The sequence below is a fragment of the Canis aureus genome, chromosome 3, assembly GCF_053574225.1.
Source record: "Canis aureus isolate CA01 chromosome 3, VMU_Caureus_v.1.0, whole genome shotgun sequence".
Classification (NCBI taxonomy): Eukaryota; Metazoa; Chordata; class Mammalia; order Carnivora; family Canidae; genus Canis; species Canis aureus.
In genome coordinates, this window is record NC_135613.1 from 10,633,665 (window position 1) to 10,651,024 (window position 17,360).

Below are 17,360 nucleotides of genomic sequence, written 5' to 3' on the forward strand. Positions count from 1 at the left end.
AGGACAGCATGGTGATGAACAGAACATGAAAGCATCTTTTACTGTGTCTGCCACTTTTCTTTATTGACTACTGGACAGATAGATACAAAAATTCTTATGATTTGTTCTGCTGCCCCTTTTCTGCCTACTTTACTGTAATAGGATCTGCAGAAATAATTTGAAAGGCTGTAAGATAATTTAGTGTTTAAGCCTTCTTTCCTCCACCCCCTTTACACTTTCCATAAGCACTAAGTACCCTTGAAGTGAACTAATCCTGCTGTAAAATATTACTTCTGGTCTTATTCTTATCTATCAACTGCCCTCAGTTTTAATTACATGGCTTCAGATTAACTGTGGTTGAAATTACTATTCTTTTTTTTTTCTTCTCTTTGGACTTCACTTTCAATAATTTATTTTTCTAAAAGCTATTTTCTTTCTATCTCTTCACCATGCCCTGCCTCCCTTTTCTCTCTTTGTCTATAAGTGTATTGTGTAAAAAAAACAATTCTAGAAACTCAATTTTCATTCTCTCAAAATTTTATTAAAGAATTTTTACTCTTTAGAAAAACAAACTCCAATTATCAATATACCTTTAAATGTCTGAGTAAATATGCTTTTTGTGTAGATGGAAACTCTTATTCTATACTTGAAAATTAAAGACCTGGAAGTGAACCTATATACTGAGAATAATATATTTTTATTACCTTGGGTGATATAGCCCACCCAAGGTAAACCATAGGCTAAGAGGATACTTGAACATCTAGGAAGCTGGACATATTTCTGGGGTGACTCTGGAGCACAATTTGCTGTGGTTCAAAGACAGACTCTTACTGACAATGTGATAACAAGTCTATACAGTTAGCTTTAAACAATGGAGAGATCAAAACATAAGTATTTTTGCTTTAGGGAAACCACCTCTAATGAGATCATAGATATATTTCAGTAAAGTAGTAAAGCATTTTGAATTTTCTCTTTTAGATCTTAACTGATTTTCATGGCTAGGTTTTTATCCATCCCTTTCTCCCTTTAAGAAATCTTTAAGAGTTGAGATGTGCTTATTGAGGGATATACAAGAGGCCTCCAAGCAAAAGCAACCCAGTTTTAAAGCAAGAGTTCTGATAAAAAGTCATAGGCATAAATTGTTAGCCTAAGCAATGCATTGAATAATTTTATTTAATTAACCAAGACCACCAAGTAGCTCTGGGATGAACCCATAATGCTATTCCAATTTCTGTCACTCCCAAATTAACATAAATTCCCTTTTATAAGGTGCCTATGATGTGTCTTTCATTTTGAGTTTTTAACCTATAAAGATAAATGAAACCATTTTTAAAGGTGGGAAAATACTTGGGAGTTTGTAATCACAAACAACTCAAGTTTATGATGTAAAGGAGGGTTACAGTTAAGCTAGACACCGTGGAATGTTATTTTTTTAAAGATTTTATTTATTTATTCTTAAGAGACACAGAGAGAGAGGCAGAGACATAGGCAGAGAGAGAAGCAGGGTCCATGCAGAGAGCCTGATGTGGGACTTGATCCTAGGACTCTAAGATCATACCCTGGGCTGAAGGCAGGCACTTAACTGCTAAGCCACCCAGGCATCCCTATGAATGTTATATTTTTGGGAAAAAAACAATTAAAATGAAAAATATTATGAATGAAATAAAATAAATGGGGTGCCTAGGTGGCACAGTCCATTAGGTAAGGGTCCATTTCTTGGTTTTGGCTCAGGTTGTGGTCTCAGAGTCATAGGATCATGGGATTGAGCCCTGCATGGGGCTCTATGCTCAGCACAGAGTCTGCTTCAGATTCTCTCTCCCTCTCCCTCTGCCCCATCTACTGATGTTCTCGCCCTCTCACTAAAATAAATTTAAAATTTTTAAAAAGAAATGAATAATCGAGAAATGAATAAAAGAACTATATAGCAAATATTTTTAAAATGGAAGAATGATATGATATAGTATGCTAATCATCAAGGAAGTCAAAGGAGACAAAAAAAGCAAAATGAAATAATGTCCGATTGAGGAATTAATGGAAATCAGAAAGAATTAAAAACAGACTCAGATGGAAGTGGGACAGGACCGTGACAAAGCACAACAAATGAGAATTTGCAGGAATGTTAAATAGCTCTTTTGCTTAACTTCTGTGAGAAAGGCCAATAATAAGAAAAATAAGAACATTATACAAGATGCCAGTAAGGGAATCCAATAGTAGAAAAATCTATGAGTCTAAAGGGCTAATATGGAGATTGGAAAAAACAATCTTGTAAATTAAATTGACCGACTGACTGATTGAGAGAGTGTGTGTGTGTGTGTGCAGGAGCCTGGATGGGGGAGAGGCAGAGAGAGAGTGAGACAGAGAATCCTAAGCAGACTCCAAGCCCAGCATGGAGCCCCACATGGGGCTTGATCTCATGACCCTGAGATCATGATCTGAGCCAAAAGCAAGAGTTGGATGCTTAATGGACTGAGCCAGCCAGGCACCTCTGTAAAGTATATTTAAATCTAAAGATTTAGGGGTATCTGGCTGGCCCCATTGGAAAAGCATAGGACTCTTGATCTCAGGGTTGTGAGTTTGAGCCACGTCAGGGGCAGAGTTTACTTAGTAAAAAAAATAAGTAAATCTACAGATTTGTATGAACTAGTCTTAAAAATGAATAACTATGGAGCATCTGTAACTGATCTTGGAGTCGAGTTAATTCCATTATCAAAGGACAAACTAACAAAGAGATGCTACTTCCACATTCTCAAGAAATGAGAATTTGAAACCTTGTGTTAATATAGCCTGGGCACTGGTTCCATGAAACTATAAACCCACTGCCAATTCATATATAAGGAGCTAAAAGAAAGATGACAGATTACCAGCAACCCTAATTTTTCCTAAGTAACTCATATCAAATAAACCACACCAGCTTTTCATAAAACTTAAGATTTACTTCATAATGATAATTTAGAATGGAGAGACCAAGAATATTTGTTATCTCCCCAGGCAAGAGAAACAAAAGCGAAAATAAACAACTGGGACTATATCAAAACAAAAAGCTTCTGCACAGCAAAAGAAACTATCAACAAAACAAAAGGCAAAGTACTGAACTACTGAATGGGAGAAAACATTTGCAAATCATATATCCAATGGGGAGTTATTATCTAAAATATATAAAGAAAAAATATAGAAAGAACTCATATAACCCAACAACAAAACAATCCGATTAAAAAAAGGGGAGAATGGTGGCACAGTGGTTTAGCACCTGCAGCCCAGGGTGTGATCCTGGAGACCCGGGATCAAGTCCCACGTCGGGCTTCCTGCATGGAGCCTGCTTCTCCCTCAGTCTCTCTCTCTCTCTCTGAATAAATAAATGAAAAAAAAAAATGGGGAGAAGACCTGAACAGATACTTTTCCAAAGAAGACATACAGATGGCAGAGACATGAAAAAGATGCTCAATGTCATTACTCATCAGAGAAATGCAAATCAAAACCACAATAAGATATCACTTTACACCTGTCATAATGGGTAGAATCAAAAAGATAAGAAATAGCAAGTGTTGATGAGGATGTAGAAAAAGGAACCCTCTTTACTGCTGGTGGTAATGTAAATTGGGCAACCACTGTGGAAGACAGCATAATGTTTCTCAAAAAATTAAAAAATATTAATACCATATGATCCAGTAACTCCACTACTGGGTATTTACCCAAAGAAAACAAAAACACTAACTTGAAAAGATATATGAACCCGTATGTTTATTGCAGCATCATTTGCAATAGTCTTGACATGGAAACAATCCAAATATCCATTGACAGATGAATGGGTAAAGAATATATGGTATAGGGGCACCTGGGTGGCTCAGTGGTTGAATGTCAGCCTTTGGCTCAGGTTGCGATCCTGGGATCCTGGGATCGAGCCCCTCATTGGGCTTCCCGCAGGGAGCCTGCTTCTCCCTCTGCCCATGTCTCTGCCTCTCTTTGTGTCTCTCATGAATAAATAAAATCTTTAAAAAAAAAAAAAAAAGAATATGTGGTATATATACACAATGGAATATTACTCAGCATAGAAAAGAATGAGATCTTGTCATTTGCGACAATAAGGATGGATTTAGAGGGTATTGTGCTAAATGAAATAAGTTAGGCAGAGAAAGGCAGATACCATATAATTTTGCTTTTATGTGGAATCTAAGAAATAAAACAAATGAACAACAAACCCATAAATACAGAGAACAAACTGGTGGTTGCTAGAGGGCAAAGGGTTGGCAGATAGGCAAGAGAGGTGAGGGGACCAAGAGACACAAACTTCAATTATAAAATAAGTCGTGGGGATGAACAATATAGCATAGAGACTATAGTCAATAATATCTTAAGAACTTTTTTAAAAAAGATTTTATCCATTCATTCATGAAAGTCACAGAGGCAGAGACATAGGCAGAAGGAGACACAGGATCCCTGGGGGGGGAACCCAATGCAGGACTCGATCCCAGGACCTCGGGATCACGACCCAAGCCAAAAACCGATAGATGCTCAACCACTGAGCCACCTAGGTGCCCCGTATTTTAAGAACTTTTTCAATAGCTGATTAAAAAGAACAAATATTTCTAGTAAAAAAAAAAAGAACTTTTTATGATGACAGGTGGTAACTACACTTATTTTAGTGAGCATTTTTTAATATACAGAAGTTTTGCATTATTATGTTGTACACTTGAGACTGATATAATATTGTATATCAACTGTTTCAATTTTTTAAAAGAATATTTGGATATTATCAGGCATTTTTCAATACCAAATTATCATTTCTAAAAATTTATGACACTGAATAAACTCCAAGAAAATAAATTATGGTATGGTTTCTATATGAGTCTATAAAGGTGACACTGAAGTCTATTTCATTTTGATTACATATTGCCTGATTACCTGCAGTTGCAACGAATTCAGTGCAAAAGACAGTGAATGTAAAGTTCATCATACCACATGTTAGAATTTGATGAATAGGTCGGGAATAAAGAATAGTGATCTATGGTAAAAGCAATGATAATAGAAAAACAGTAATAAATAGAATTAAACCCTACATTACTTTCCCTCTTTATCAGTGTCTAAAATAAACATTAACTCATTTGTTTTAAGTTAATGGAACACAAATCCGACCATTAGGTTTTATGAACAAGAAAAAGATGTGACTCTTGATTATTCTTATCCAAATTTTGTGAAAAGATAGAGTAGCTAAGGGGGAAAAAGGAGTCAAGAAGAAAAAGGAAAACATTTAAGCTGGTATTTAGAGATATTTGGAGTACTCAAGCATGTGTCCGAAATCTACATGGGGACACCAATTTAAAAGATACTGCAAATTCTATTATAAATACCTCTCTAAATGTCAACACCACTGCAAAGGAAAGTAACAGTAACAATGAATTCAAATTATGATGAAAGGATTAGAGGATAAACACCAGATGAAGTTTTCCAAATTATCTAAATGGTTGTACATTTTGTATTCATGGTTTAGCAGACTGCTTCCTTTTTTCCTGCATAGCATGGGAAGGAGATTACAATGATAAAAAATAAGAATTATAGAGCTCTCATTCCATGATTAGGATAGGTGAATGACAAAAATAAAACAAGAAAACATGGAAATCTAATGCTATAATTAGGACAATTCTACACTTATTTTAATATTTTGTTACCTTAAATAAAAGTATGAAATATAAGGGACAATAATCTGAGATTAGGAAAAAATTCTTAGGAATATTCTCATAAGAGATAGCACAATAGAGTAATTTAAAAGATAAAGACAAAACTGGAGGAGCCAGACTCAGAATAAATTACCCATTTGTTAAAGTGAAATTGTAATCCTATCTTCAAAATGATGAATTCCTAAAATAACTATACAAAAGGCAGCAATCAATAATCCTAACTTTCATAAGAATAACAAGAAAATACTCCCCATCATCTTCCAAGTGGTCCTTAATAATACCTTTAAGAATCTACAACCCGTCTATATGGTAAGTTAACGTAAATTTAGGTAACAATGACGGCTCCTGATAAACACAAGTAATTCATTACCTTAAAAAGCAGTAGAGCCTGGTAACTCAGAAAATTTACATATATTATGAATGACAGATGCATAGGAAGTTAAACTTTTTAAGACTTGAAGTATGGCAGACAAACACTCTCTCCCATAAAACCTGCTTGGCTTGGCATTACTTTTGGAAGCTGAATACCATGCTGGTAGAGCTGCAGGTATAACAATGTACGGTAAATCTTATGCTTCTTGTACTTTATGATTATGTCATAAAGAATATTTCTTACAACCATAGTAACCTGACTATATTTAGAGTGCAAAAATAACATATTCTACCAAAATCAACATTAAAAATCAACACTGGAATCCAAAAATTCCAGGTCTAGCAGCAAATTTCCTGAGATAAGTCATACTAGCTCTTTTTTCCCTAAACCTTACTAAGTTATATTTGTACATGTGTGTGTGTACATATTCTTTTTACCACTATGTTGAAGACTCAAGTTTTACAACTTTGTTGAACATCTTCAGAATTACTATAGTAGCAAAATAAGAATATTTCTCCTTTTCGTGCAATTATAAAGAATCCAGAACTCTTATTATATGTTGGCAGTAGTAAGCATGTTAGAAATAAACGTATGCTACCTTTAACCAAAACCTATATATAGATTGTAGTTTACAAATACAAAATATTTAGCAATACAGAATTTATTTAAAGGTGTCAGAGTTCTGTGAGGTTACTTCAATTCATGTCGATGACAGCCGGGGCAAAGCAAGAAGAATGATGAAAACAGACCATGATAACTTGCTACACAATGAATGAAACCAAGAAATCTAAAGATTTCTTAGAGGGTGGATTTTGATTGGTTTATTATGGGAGAGTTAGAAGTCAACAGTCTTAGGATGAAATCTGAATAATCAGGAAGTCTACTTGGAACTTACATTCAGAGATGTTTCTAGGTGGTAGAGCCAATATGAGAAATCTAGCACTCACCATGATAAAATCATTAAAGAGAAGTCCAGAAAAATCTGCAACTTTGCAAAATGAAATAAAATCTTGCTGGTGCAAACAAACAAAAACCCAAATAAGTTAATTTCATTACCGTTTAATCAACTTTGCATTTGACTATAACAAATACTTTGTTCTATTGCTCACGTTATTTTTCTGTTTTGTGATTATAAAAATCATTTGATAAAAATACAGGAAGTTGGTAAGGGTCAGAATTCAAGTCTATTGTTTTCATGAAGAATATCTGGGGGGCAGCCCCAGTGGCTCAGCGGTTTAGCGCTGCCTTCAGTCTAGGGTGTGATCCTGGAGACCTAGGATCAAGTCCCAAGTCAGGCTCCCTGCATGGAGCTTGCTTCTCCCTCTGCCTGTGTCTCTGCCTCTCTCTCTCTCTCTCTGTGTCTCTCATGAATATCTGGGAAATTATTAGAAGCCCTTCTCAGCCACAAATATTCAAAATGATTCCCAATACGCTGGCTATACCACTGCAAAAGATTTAAAAATAAAAAGATATCCTAGGCACCAAAGAACTCATGGCCAAGGATCTAGTCTCAGCTTCTAAGAGAGATGAAGATGTTAAGACCTAAATAAAAATCAAGAAATGGTAACAAATAGCATCCAGATGACAAGAATATTTAGAGGCATATGTGGCTTTCTAAAGATACTAAGTTGTAGATGAGCAAAAATTAGATGTTTAATATCAATAGTAAACTAGATTCTTGTATGCTTTAAGTCAGTGGACACGATCAGTTTTACTATCTATTGTTGAAGTGACTGTAGAAATGACAGCTATACCTCTGACACATGAGTCATGAAAAAATAATGACCAGGTTACCTCGAAGAATATAAAGAAGGCAACTTTTTGGAGTTTGCCACAAAAGTGTCTAAGAAAATACTGAACAATATGAATTATTTCAGGTACAGAATTATCAAGTCCCTTTTTACTTCCTGTCACAACGTTTTTCAAAGAATTAATGATAAATGTGCTTATATCTAGTCTTTTAACCTCCCTACACTTCTGGTGTTTAGGGTTCTGTATTTTATGAGAGTTAAGGCTGGGTTGTCCAATAACAAATAATTTAATAACCAAGTATAACACCTAGGCATCTAGAGCCTGAACTGAGGGAACAGTTCTTGTTCTTTATACATTCTTGTTTTACATATATATGTATATATTTTATATGTAGAGCTATATCTCTACAGTAAGAAGCTTTGCTGAAAAAGGAGAATAGATGATATTGTTTAGTTTTATAAAGATCTTGAGACAACCATATCATGTGTGTACTCTGTAGGCATCCAAGCAGCCATATAATTAACACAAATATCCTCAATGCATGGAGAAGAACCTTAGAATTCATTTGATCCAGACTCCCATCCAATGTAGGATTCTCCTCAGTTTCTTAAAAATACAACATCGAGCACTAAAAAAAAAAAAAACAAACAAAAAAACAACATCAATTTATTGTGTAGTATCCTTTCCCCAACTATGCGGGGTATTCCTTCCTTCATCTCTGTGCCCACTATGACTATATATAAAAGAAGAGGGGGTTGAGACAAGATCTCAAATATTTCTTCTAACTCACTGATTCTCATAAATATTTTGTTTGTTGTAATCTACTGAGCCTAAATATTATGTATGCCCTTAGGATTATACATTTTTTTCATACAGATGTTAAAGAAATACATACTCTTAAACCATAAAAATAAAAATTCATAGACTTTTTTTGTACTGGGAAAGTTTTTTCAAAAGCATCTATTATGTTATACTTAATAAGTATATGTAGTCATCTAGAAGAGAGATTTCTTCATATATTATTCTGAATGACTCCTTGCCAACAGGTGATAATGCCTTGGGGTTTCCTGATATATGCTGTGATCACTGGAATATTGCACTGCTACTAGAATTTTGATCTATGTGTTTTTTTTTTCTTAAAGTTGTTATTCAGTAAGGTCTCAAGTACAACACACTTCTCAGATGTTACTCTAGTTTATGCTCTGTTTTATAGCTGCTGGTAGGAGCATATGCATGCATTTGCAAACAAGGCTTGCATCATTGGGATGTAGATGTGACTTAAGCTTCAGTCAGTTTTAGTAAGTAATCAAGAAAGGCTATATTAATTTAATTTAATCTTAATGAAAATGAGAAATTACAAAGAATTTGTAAATTTAATTGGAGAAACAAGAGAGAAGGTTAAAAAGAGGTAAGGTTCTCTGAGGCTTAGTATAAGTTATGTGTTTGACAAAGGGTCACCTATGTGGGATATGAATTAGAATCAGTAGTTATGAATGGAAAGACTGGTGAAAAAACTCAGTATAATTTGCTGAAGATAAACATACTTGTCAGCCATGTTCTAAGGCTTAATCATTTTTATTACTACTTCTATTTTGTTAATGGTAGTTAGGTACCAACTTGACACAAAACGAATTCTGTCTTCCAGATGTCATTTTACTGGAGGTCTGAAGAACAGACCATGCTATCCTCTCTTTGTGGTATGTAGTATATGCAGCCATAATCTTCAAAATCACTGTATCATAAATTTCTATCTACTTTAATATTCATTTTCACTTTGAGGTCCTTTTGACCATTTGATGACTTTCAGATCGCAATTCCTTTTAATACCTATTCTGCTTTATTGTTTTTCTCCTAATGCAGTAGTAGTTTCTATTTTAGAGGGGTAGAATCTCATCTTGTTGTCTCCACTCCACATGTCTAAGTTCTCTGCATACCTTTATATTGCTTTGCTGCCCTTACTGCTATTTGCAATTTAATATAATCTGTGAATTTCATTAATATGCTTTTTCCTCTCTTTTCTACATCATTAATGCAGCACCTAGGTAAGACAGGACGTAACACTGATGATCCTTGCAGCACCTAGACATATTCGCCAATTTGATACATTTCCTTTTATGGTTTATCAATATTTTTTATGGTTCTCCAGCCAGGTTTGAATACATCTGACTCTGTTTATATCCAGGACAACTTGAATTAATTGTGCACAGATGTCATGAGACACTGCATCACGGCTTCACTAATTTGAGAAATACTACATCCCCTATATTTTTTCACTTACTAATATATCTACAAAACTCACATTTTCAGATTAGCTTAATATTTATGATTCTAACAATCTATATTTAGTTCTCTTTTAATACTCGTGCCATTATTTCATAGAGATAGATGATCTTCATTCTTTGAACACTCCTTTATTAAACTTTTAATTTTGTAACAATTTGAGATTTACAGAGAAGTTACAAAGATAGTAGAGTCAGTTCCCTCTTACCTTTTCCCCAGCTTTCCCTAATATTATCCTTAAAAATCACGGTAGAGTGACGCCTGGGTGGCTCAGCGGTTGAGCGTCTACCTTCAGCTCAGGGCATGATCCTGGGGTCTGGGATGGAGTACCGTATCAGGCTTCCTGTGTGTCTGCCTCTCTCTCTCTCCGTCTCTCTCATAAATAAATAAATTAATCTTAAAAAAAAAAACAACCATGGTACATTTGTCAAAACTAAGAAGTTAACATTGATATAACACTATTAACTACAGATTTCATTCACATTCCACCCATGTCTGTCCAGTGATCTTTTTCCGTGCAAGGATCTAGGATACCACATTGCATTTAGTAGTTATGTTTCCTTAGTCTCAAATGATCTGTGACAATTTCTCAGTCTTCCCTTGTTTTTTATTCCATTGACACTTATGAAGCATGCTGGTCAGATATTTAGTAAAATGTCCCTCAATCTGGGTTTGTTGGACATTTTATTGTAATAAGACAGGGGTTATGTTTTCTGGAGAAGACTCCTACAAAGGCAAGATATCCTTCTCACTGTATCATACTAGGAGTATATGGTATTAGCAGTATTTATCACTGGTGATGTTAACTTTGATAACTTGGTTAAGGTGGTGTCTGCTAGATTTCTTCACAGCAAGTTAGAAATTTTCCCTTTCCATACTCTTCTATGCATTCTCAGTGGGGGTTATTATAACATCCTCAAGGAAGTAAAAACTCATTCCTGCAGGCAAAAAAAATTTAACTCTTTTCATGCATAAAATAGTGGATATATAAATAGTACATAAAGAGATATACAGTGTATTTATGGTAAAAAAATTTCACCTGGGTGAGGGGGGCATTATGAAAAAATGTCTAAAAAGGTTCCTGTGTCTGTGTGGAGTCGGGGATGGTTTTTTAAAGGAGGAGGCTGGGGATCCCTGGGTGGCTCAGCGGTTTGGCGCCTGCCTTTGGCCCAGGGCGTGATCCTGGAGACCCGGAATCGAGTCCCGCGTCGGGCTCCCGGCATGGAGCCTGCTTCTCCCTCTGCCTGTGTCTCTGCCTCTCTCTTTCTGTCTCTATGTCTATCATGAATGAATGAATGAATGAATGAATGAATAAATAAATCTTTAAAAAAATAATAAAATAAAGGGGGAGGCTGCTGGTAGATACTTCCCTATTCATTGGAAGCAATGAACCCCACATTGGAAGGGAGTAGAATTAAGCCCTAGCTCCTAAAAAGGAGAGAGTATATACACACATTATTTGGAATTTTTCTGTAAGGATATTTCTTTTCCTGTAAGTCATCATTTTGGTCCATTTTCTGTCAGTAGTATGTTAGGTCTGTGTTTCTGTAATGGTTTAGGTCTTCTAACAAGCATATCCAAATAGGATTAGGTAAGCAAAAGATTTGGGGATTTGCTTATAATAGGTGATGAGAAGGGAGCAAAGGAAGGTAAGAGAGCCTCCAGGCTGTGAAGGAAAAAGGGAAGAAGGAGGCCAGATGGGAAGAGCATCAGACTGCAGCACAGTTCTAAGTAAGTTTTGGCTCAGTCAGTGGGAAGTCCTTGAGTCAAAGTATGCCAGTAAAGGAGTCCTGCATCTAATTGGAAAGGACCCGCTTTACAACACCCATATACAGTCATTGTCTGGAAGGATCACTTGGGAATCCTGGCCTTGGCATGAATTTGAGATTGGGTCTAAAAGGCAGCAGATGGGGTCATCAGTCATTTATGTTTCCCATAGCAGGAAATCTAAGCACTACATTTTCATGCCCATCACATTCCTTACTTTTATACAGTTGTATTAAAAGTCCAGAACTTATTTTTGAAATAATATTACCTAATTCTTTCCACATTCTAAGAAGTATGTTTTTATTTTTTGTTTTTCAAAACATAGCTGCATACAACACAGTAAGCAGCAATTTCTTAGAAAATATACCCTTATCAAAATATCAATAGCATTTTTCACAGAACTAAAAAAATTATCCTAAATTTGTATGGAACCGGGCAGCCCCAGTGGCGCAGCGGTTTAGCGCCGCCTGCAGCCCAGGGTGTGATCCTGAAGACCCTGGATCGAGTCCCACGTCAGGCTCCCTGCATGGAGCCTGCTTCTCTCTCTGCCTGTGTCTCTGTTCCCCCCCCCCCCCCGTCTTTCATGAATAAATAAATAAAATCTTAAAAAAAAATGTAAAAAAAACCCTAAATTTGTATGGAACCACCCAAGACCCCGAATAGCCAAAGCAATATTGAAAAAGAAGAACAAAATTGGAGATATCACAATCCCAGATTTTAAGAGATACTACAAAGCTGTAATAACCAAAATGGTATGGTATTGGCACAAAAATAGATACACAGTTCGATAGAACAGAGAGCCCAGAAATAATCCCACAATTATATGGCCAGTTAATCTTTGACAAAGGAGATAAGAATATGTAATGGGAAAAAGACAGTCTCTTCAACAAATGGTGTTGGTAAAACTGGACAGCTATCTGCAAAACAATGAATGTGGACTGCTTCCTTATACTATACACAAACTTAATTCAAAATATATTAAAGACCTAAATGTAAGACAGGAAATCAGTAAAATCCTAGAAGAGAACAAAGCCAGAAACTTCTCTGACATCAGCCAGACAACTTTTTCTTAGATATGTCTCCTAAGGGAAGGGAAATAAAACAAAAATAAACTATTGGGACTACATCAAAATAAAAAGCTTCTAACACAGCAAAGGAAGGTCAACAAACTAAAAGACATCTACTGAATGGGAGAATATATTTGCAAATGATATATCCAATAAAGGGTTAGTATCCAAAATATATACAGAACTTCTACAACTCAGCACCAAAAATAAACCAATTAATAATGGGCTAAAGACTTGAATAAATATTTCTTCAGAGAAGACACAGAGATGACCAACATACACATGAAAAGATGCTCAACATCATTCATCAACAGGAAAATGCAAATCAAAACCACAATGAGGTATCATCACACACCTGTCAGAATGGCTACAAAAAAAATACTAGAAACGAGTGTTGGTCAAGTTGCAGAGAAAAAGGAACCCTTGTGCACTGTTGGTAGGAATGCAAACTGGAGCAGCTCAAATGGAAAACAGTATGGAGGGTCCTCAAAAAATTCAAAATAGATTTACCTTGTGATCCAGTAATTCCATTATTTAACCCCAAAATAAGAAAACATCAATTGGAAAAGATACATGTACCCCTAGGTTTACTGCAACATTATTTACAAGAGTCAAATTATGGAGCCCAAGTTTCTAATAATATATGAATGAGTTAAAAAGATGTGGTATACACACACACACACATACACACACACACACACAAAATGGAATATTACTAAGCCATAAAATAGAATGAAATCCTTCTATTTACAACAACATGGATGGATCTAAAAGGTATAATGCCAAGTGTAATAAGCTAGTCAGAGAAAGACCAATACTATATGATTTCCCTCACATGTGGAATATAAGAAACAAACAAGCAAAGAAAAAAAGGAACAAAAAACCAGACTCTTAACTATAGGGAACTGATGGCACCAGAGGGGAGGTGGGTACAAGGATGGGTGAAATAAGAGTACACTTATGATGAGCACTGGGTAATGTATAGAATTACAGTGGAATTAAAAGTAATAATTTTTTTTAATTAAAAAAAGAAAATAAAGGAAATCCTCACACGTGTTCCAACAAAGATGAACCTTGAGGACATAATGCTAAATGAAATAGGCCAGTCACAAAAAGACAAATACTGTATGGGTTCTATACACAAGGTACCTACAGTAGTCAAATTCATGGAGACAGAAAGCAGAAATGTCAGGTACTTGTGGGAAAGGGAATGGGGAACTGTGGCTTAATTGGTATAGAGTTTCAATATTGCAAGATGAAAAGAGATCTAGGGATTAGTTGCAGAACAATGTCAATGTACTTAACACTACTGAAATACAAACTTAAAAAGATGATTAAGATGGTAAGTTTTATGTTATTTTACCACAATTTTTTAAAAGTCAGTTAATTGTTTAGAGCAAAAATAGCAATATGTATTTTTGAGCTTATAGAAAGTATAGATGTAAAAATAATGACAAAATTAGTACAAAGAATGAGAGGGAAGTATATAAAATTACATTGCTGTAAGGGAAGTTATAAGTGAAGTAGTATAACACTAATCCAAGGTAGACTGTGAAAATTTAAGTACGTATATTTCATTTCTAAAGGGTCCTATTAAATTACAACACAAGTATATATGACCAAGCAGACAAATGAGGAGATAGAATAGAAACCGAAAAAATACTCGATTAACCTAAAAGAACATAGGAGAAGAGGAATGAAAGAACAGAGAATACAGGGGACATATAGAAAACAAGTATCAAGATGACAGAGTTAAATTCAACCACATCAGTAATTAAATTTAACTTAAACACACCAATTTAAAAATATTCTTACAAAATACATTGACAAATATTAACAGCCCTATTTACGAAACCTTTTTATATTTTTTAAGAAACCTTTCTAAAAATAGGATTTTAACATGAAAATTTATATATCGATATAATGGCTCATTCTTCATATAGTTATGATTTTACCGTATGTCATGGTTATTTATAAATATATATGTTCTATTAGTTGCCTGTATTACAGATATTTAAAAAATGCTTCTAATGAGACATACTATAACATTTCTCTATGACAAAAAGGAGATGGTACAAAATCAAGAAAATTTCTACTAAGTGAGTTATTTTTAGGGGGATTTTTCTTCTTCAATGAATTTCATTCTAAACCATGTCTTGCTGTTTTCTTCAACTGTTTCTATGGTCTCTATTTTTTTTTTTTTTTAAGATTTATTCATTTATTCAACAGAGAGAGAGGGAGTATGGGTGTTTGTAAGCAGGTGAAGCAGCAGGCAAAGGGAGAGGGACAAATAGGTCCCCCTCTGAGCCGAAAGCCCAACGTGGGGGTCGATCTCAAGATCCAGAGATCATGACCTGAGCCGACGGCATAGGTGTAACCAACTGAGCCATGTATGCAGGCGCCCCTGTATCTTTTCAGTTTTATAGATTTTACAGAAATAGAAACTAAAAAAATATTTCAATATCTTAAGTTTCTTTTTTTTCTTGCCATGCCAGAATGCTATTTATTTATTATTTTTTTTATTGGAGTTCAATTTCTTAAGTTTCTTAATAAAATTATTTACATATCAAGCAAAGTTCATAGTAGCAAACAGATTTTTTTTTTTTAAGATTTATTTATTCATGAGAGACACAGGGAGAGCATAGAGAGAGGCAGAGACCTAAGCAGAGGATTTGATCCCAGGGCTTGATCCCAGTCACAGGATTTGATCCCAGGACTCTGAGATCACAACCTGAGCCAAAGGCAGATGCTCAACCCCTGAGCAACCCAGGTGCCCTCAAACAGATTTTTTTATATGGAAATATCTAAATGTGAGACAGGAATCCATCAAAATCCTAGAGAACACAGGCAGCAACCTCTTCTACTTCAGCTGCAGATGAACTTCTTGCTAAACACATCTCCAAAGGCAAGAGAAACAAAAGCAAAAATGAAATACTGGGACTTCATCAAGATAAAAAGCTTTTGCACAGCAAAGGAAATAGCAAAACTAAAAGGCAACCCACAGAATAGGAGAAGATATTTGCAAATGACATTTCTGATAAAGGGTTAGTACCCAAAATCTATGAAGAACTTACCAAACTCAACACTCAAAAAAACAAAAAAATCCAGTAAAGAAATGGGCAGAAAACATGAACATATATGCAAAGAAGACATTACATACAAATGTCTAACAGACACATGAAAAAATGCTCAACATCACTAGGCATCAAGGAAATACAAATCAAAACCACATGAAATACCATCTCACACTGGTCAGAAAGGCTAAATGAACAACTCCAGAAACAAGAGATGTTGGTGAGGATGTGGAGAAAGGAGAACCCTCTTAAGCTATTGGTGGGAATGCAAACGGGTACATTCTGGAAAACAGTATAGAGGTTCCTCAAAAAGTTAAAAATAGAGTTACCTTCCAACTCAGTAATTTCACTAGTAGGTATTTATCCAAAGAATACAAACATAGTGATTTGAAAGGGCACATGCACCCCAGTGTTGATAGCAGCAATGTCCATAATAACCAAACTATGGAAAGAGCCCAGATGTCTACTGGCAGATAAATGGATAAAGAAGATGTGATATATACATACATACATACATTCACATAATGGAATATTACTCAGCCATCAAAAAGAATGAAATCTTGGCATTTGCAATGTGGATGGAACTAGAGAGTATTACGCTAAGTGAAATAACTCAGAAAAAGACAAATACCATATGATTTCATTCATATGTGGAATTTAAGAAACAAAACAGATGACCATAGGGGAAAGGAAGGAAAAATAAGACTAAAACAGAGAGGAAGGCAAACCATAAGAGACTCTTAACTATAGGAAACACACTGAGGGTTACTGGAGGGGAAGTGGTTGGGGGGCTGGGTTAATTGGGTGATAGGCATTAAGGAGGGCACTTGATATAATGAGGACTAGGTGTTACAATCAACTAATGAATCACTAAATTCTACCCCTAAAGCTCATAATATACTGTATGCTAACTAGAATTAATTTAAATAAAAAGTTTGAAAAAAAATCTATGTTATCCTAATGATGCATGTTTACTTTTAGTATTATCATGGCCCTTTTATTTCTTTATTTCATTTGATCCTGCTCTTAAGAATTATTTTTTATTGTTACAAAAAATGGAAATCTCTAACAGATTTTAAGTATCTTCCTCAGTTACCTCTTTCACATAATGACAATCTCATTTCTTTTCTCCAGTTTCATTGAGATATAATTGGTATACACCACTGTACAAGTTTAGGGTGTACAACATAATTGTCTGACCTACATATATTGTGAAAAGATTACCATAATGTTTAGTTCTCATCTATCATCTTATATAGATACAATAAGCAAAAAACAAAAAAGTTCCTTGTGATGAGAAGTCTTAGGATTTACGCTCCTAACTTCACATGTATCATATAGCAATGCAAACTATAATCAACATAAAAGGTACATTACATCCCTATTACTATTTATC

General features: G+C 35.0%; 1 protein-coding gene and 1 long non-coding RNA gene across 6 annotated transcripts in view; one reads left to right on the forward strand and one right to left on the reverse strand.

Annotated features, from left to right (window-relative positions):
- The window catches only part of LOC144308513 (uncharacterized), a 137,492-nt gene that overhangs the window by 114,877 nt on the left and 5,255 nt on the right, over nt 1-17,360 (reverse strand). For 2 of the 3 annotated variants that reach the window (XR_013374978.1, XR_013374996.1), the window contains exon 2: nt 10,265-10,452. The exons of the other annotated variant lie outside the window; for it this stretch is intronic. This is a non-coding gene — a long non-coding RNA (uncharacterized LOC144308513). The remainder of the gene's footprint in view (nt 1-10,264; nt 10,453-17,360) is intronic. 3 annotated transcript variants of the gene reach the window in all.
- LOC144308469 (uncharacterized) overlaps nt 1-17,360 on the forward strand; it is a 329,585-nt gene that overhangs the window by 42,484 nt on the left and 269,741 nt on the right. The window lies entirely within an intron of this gene.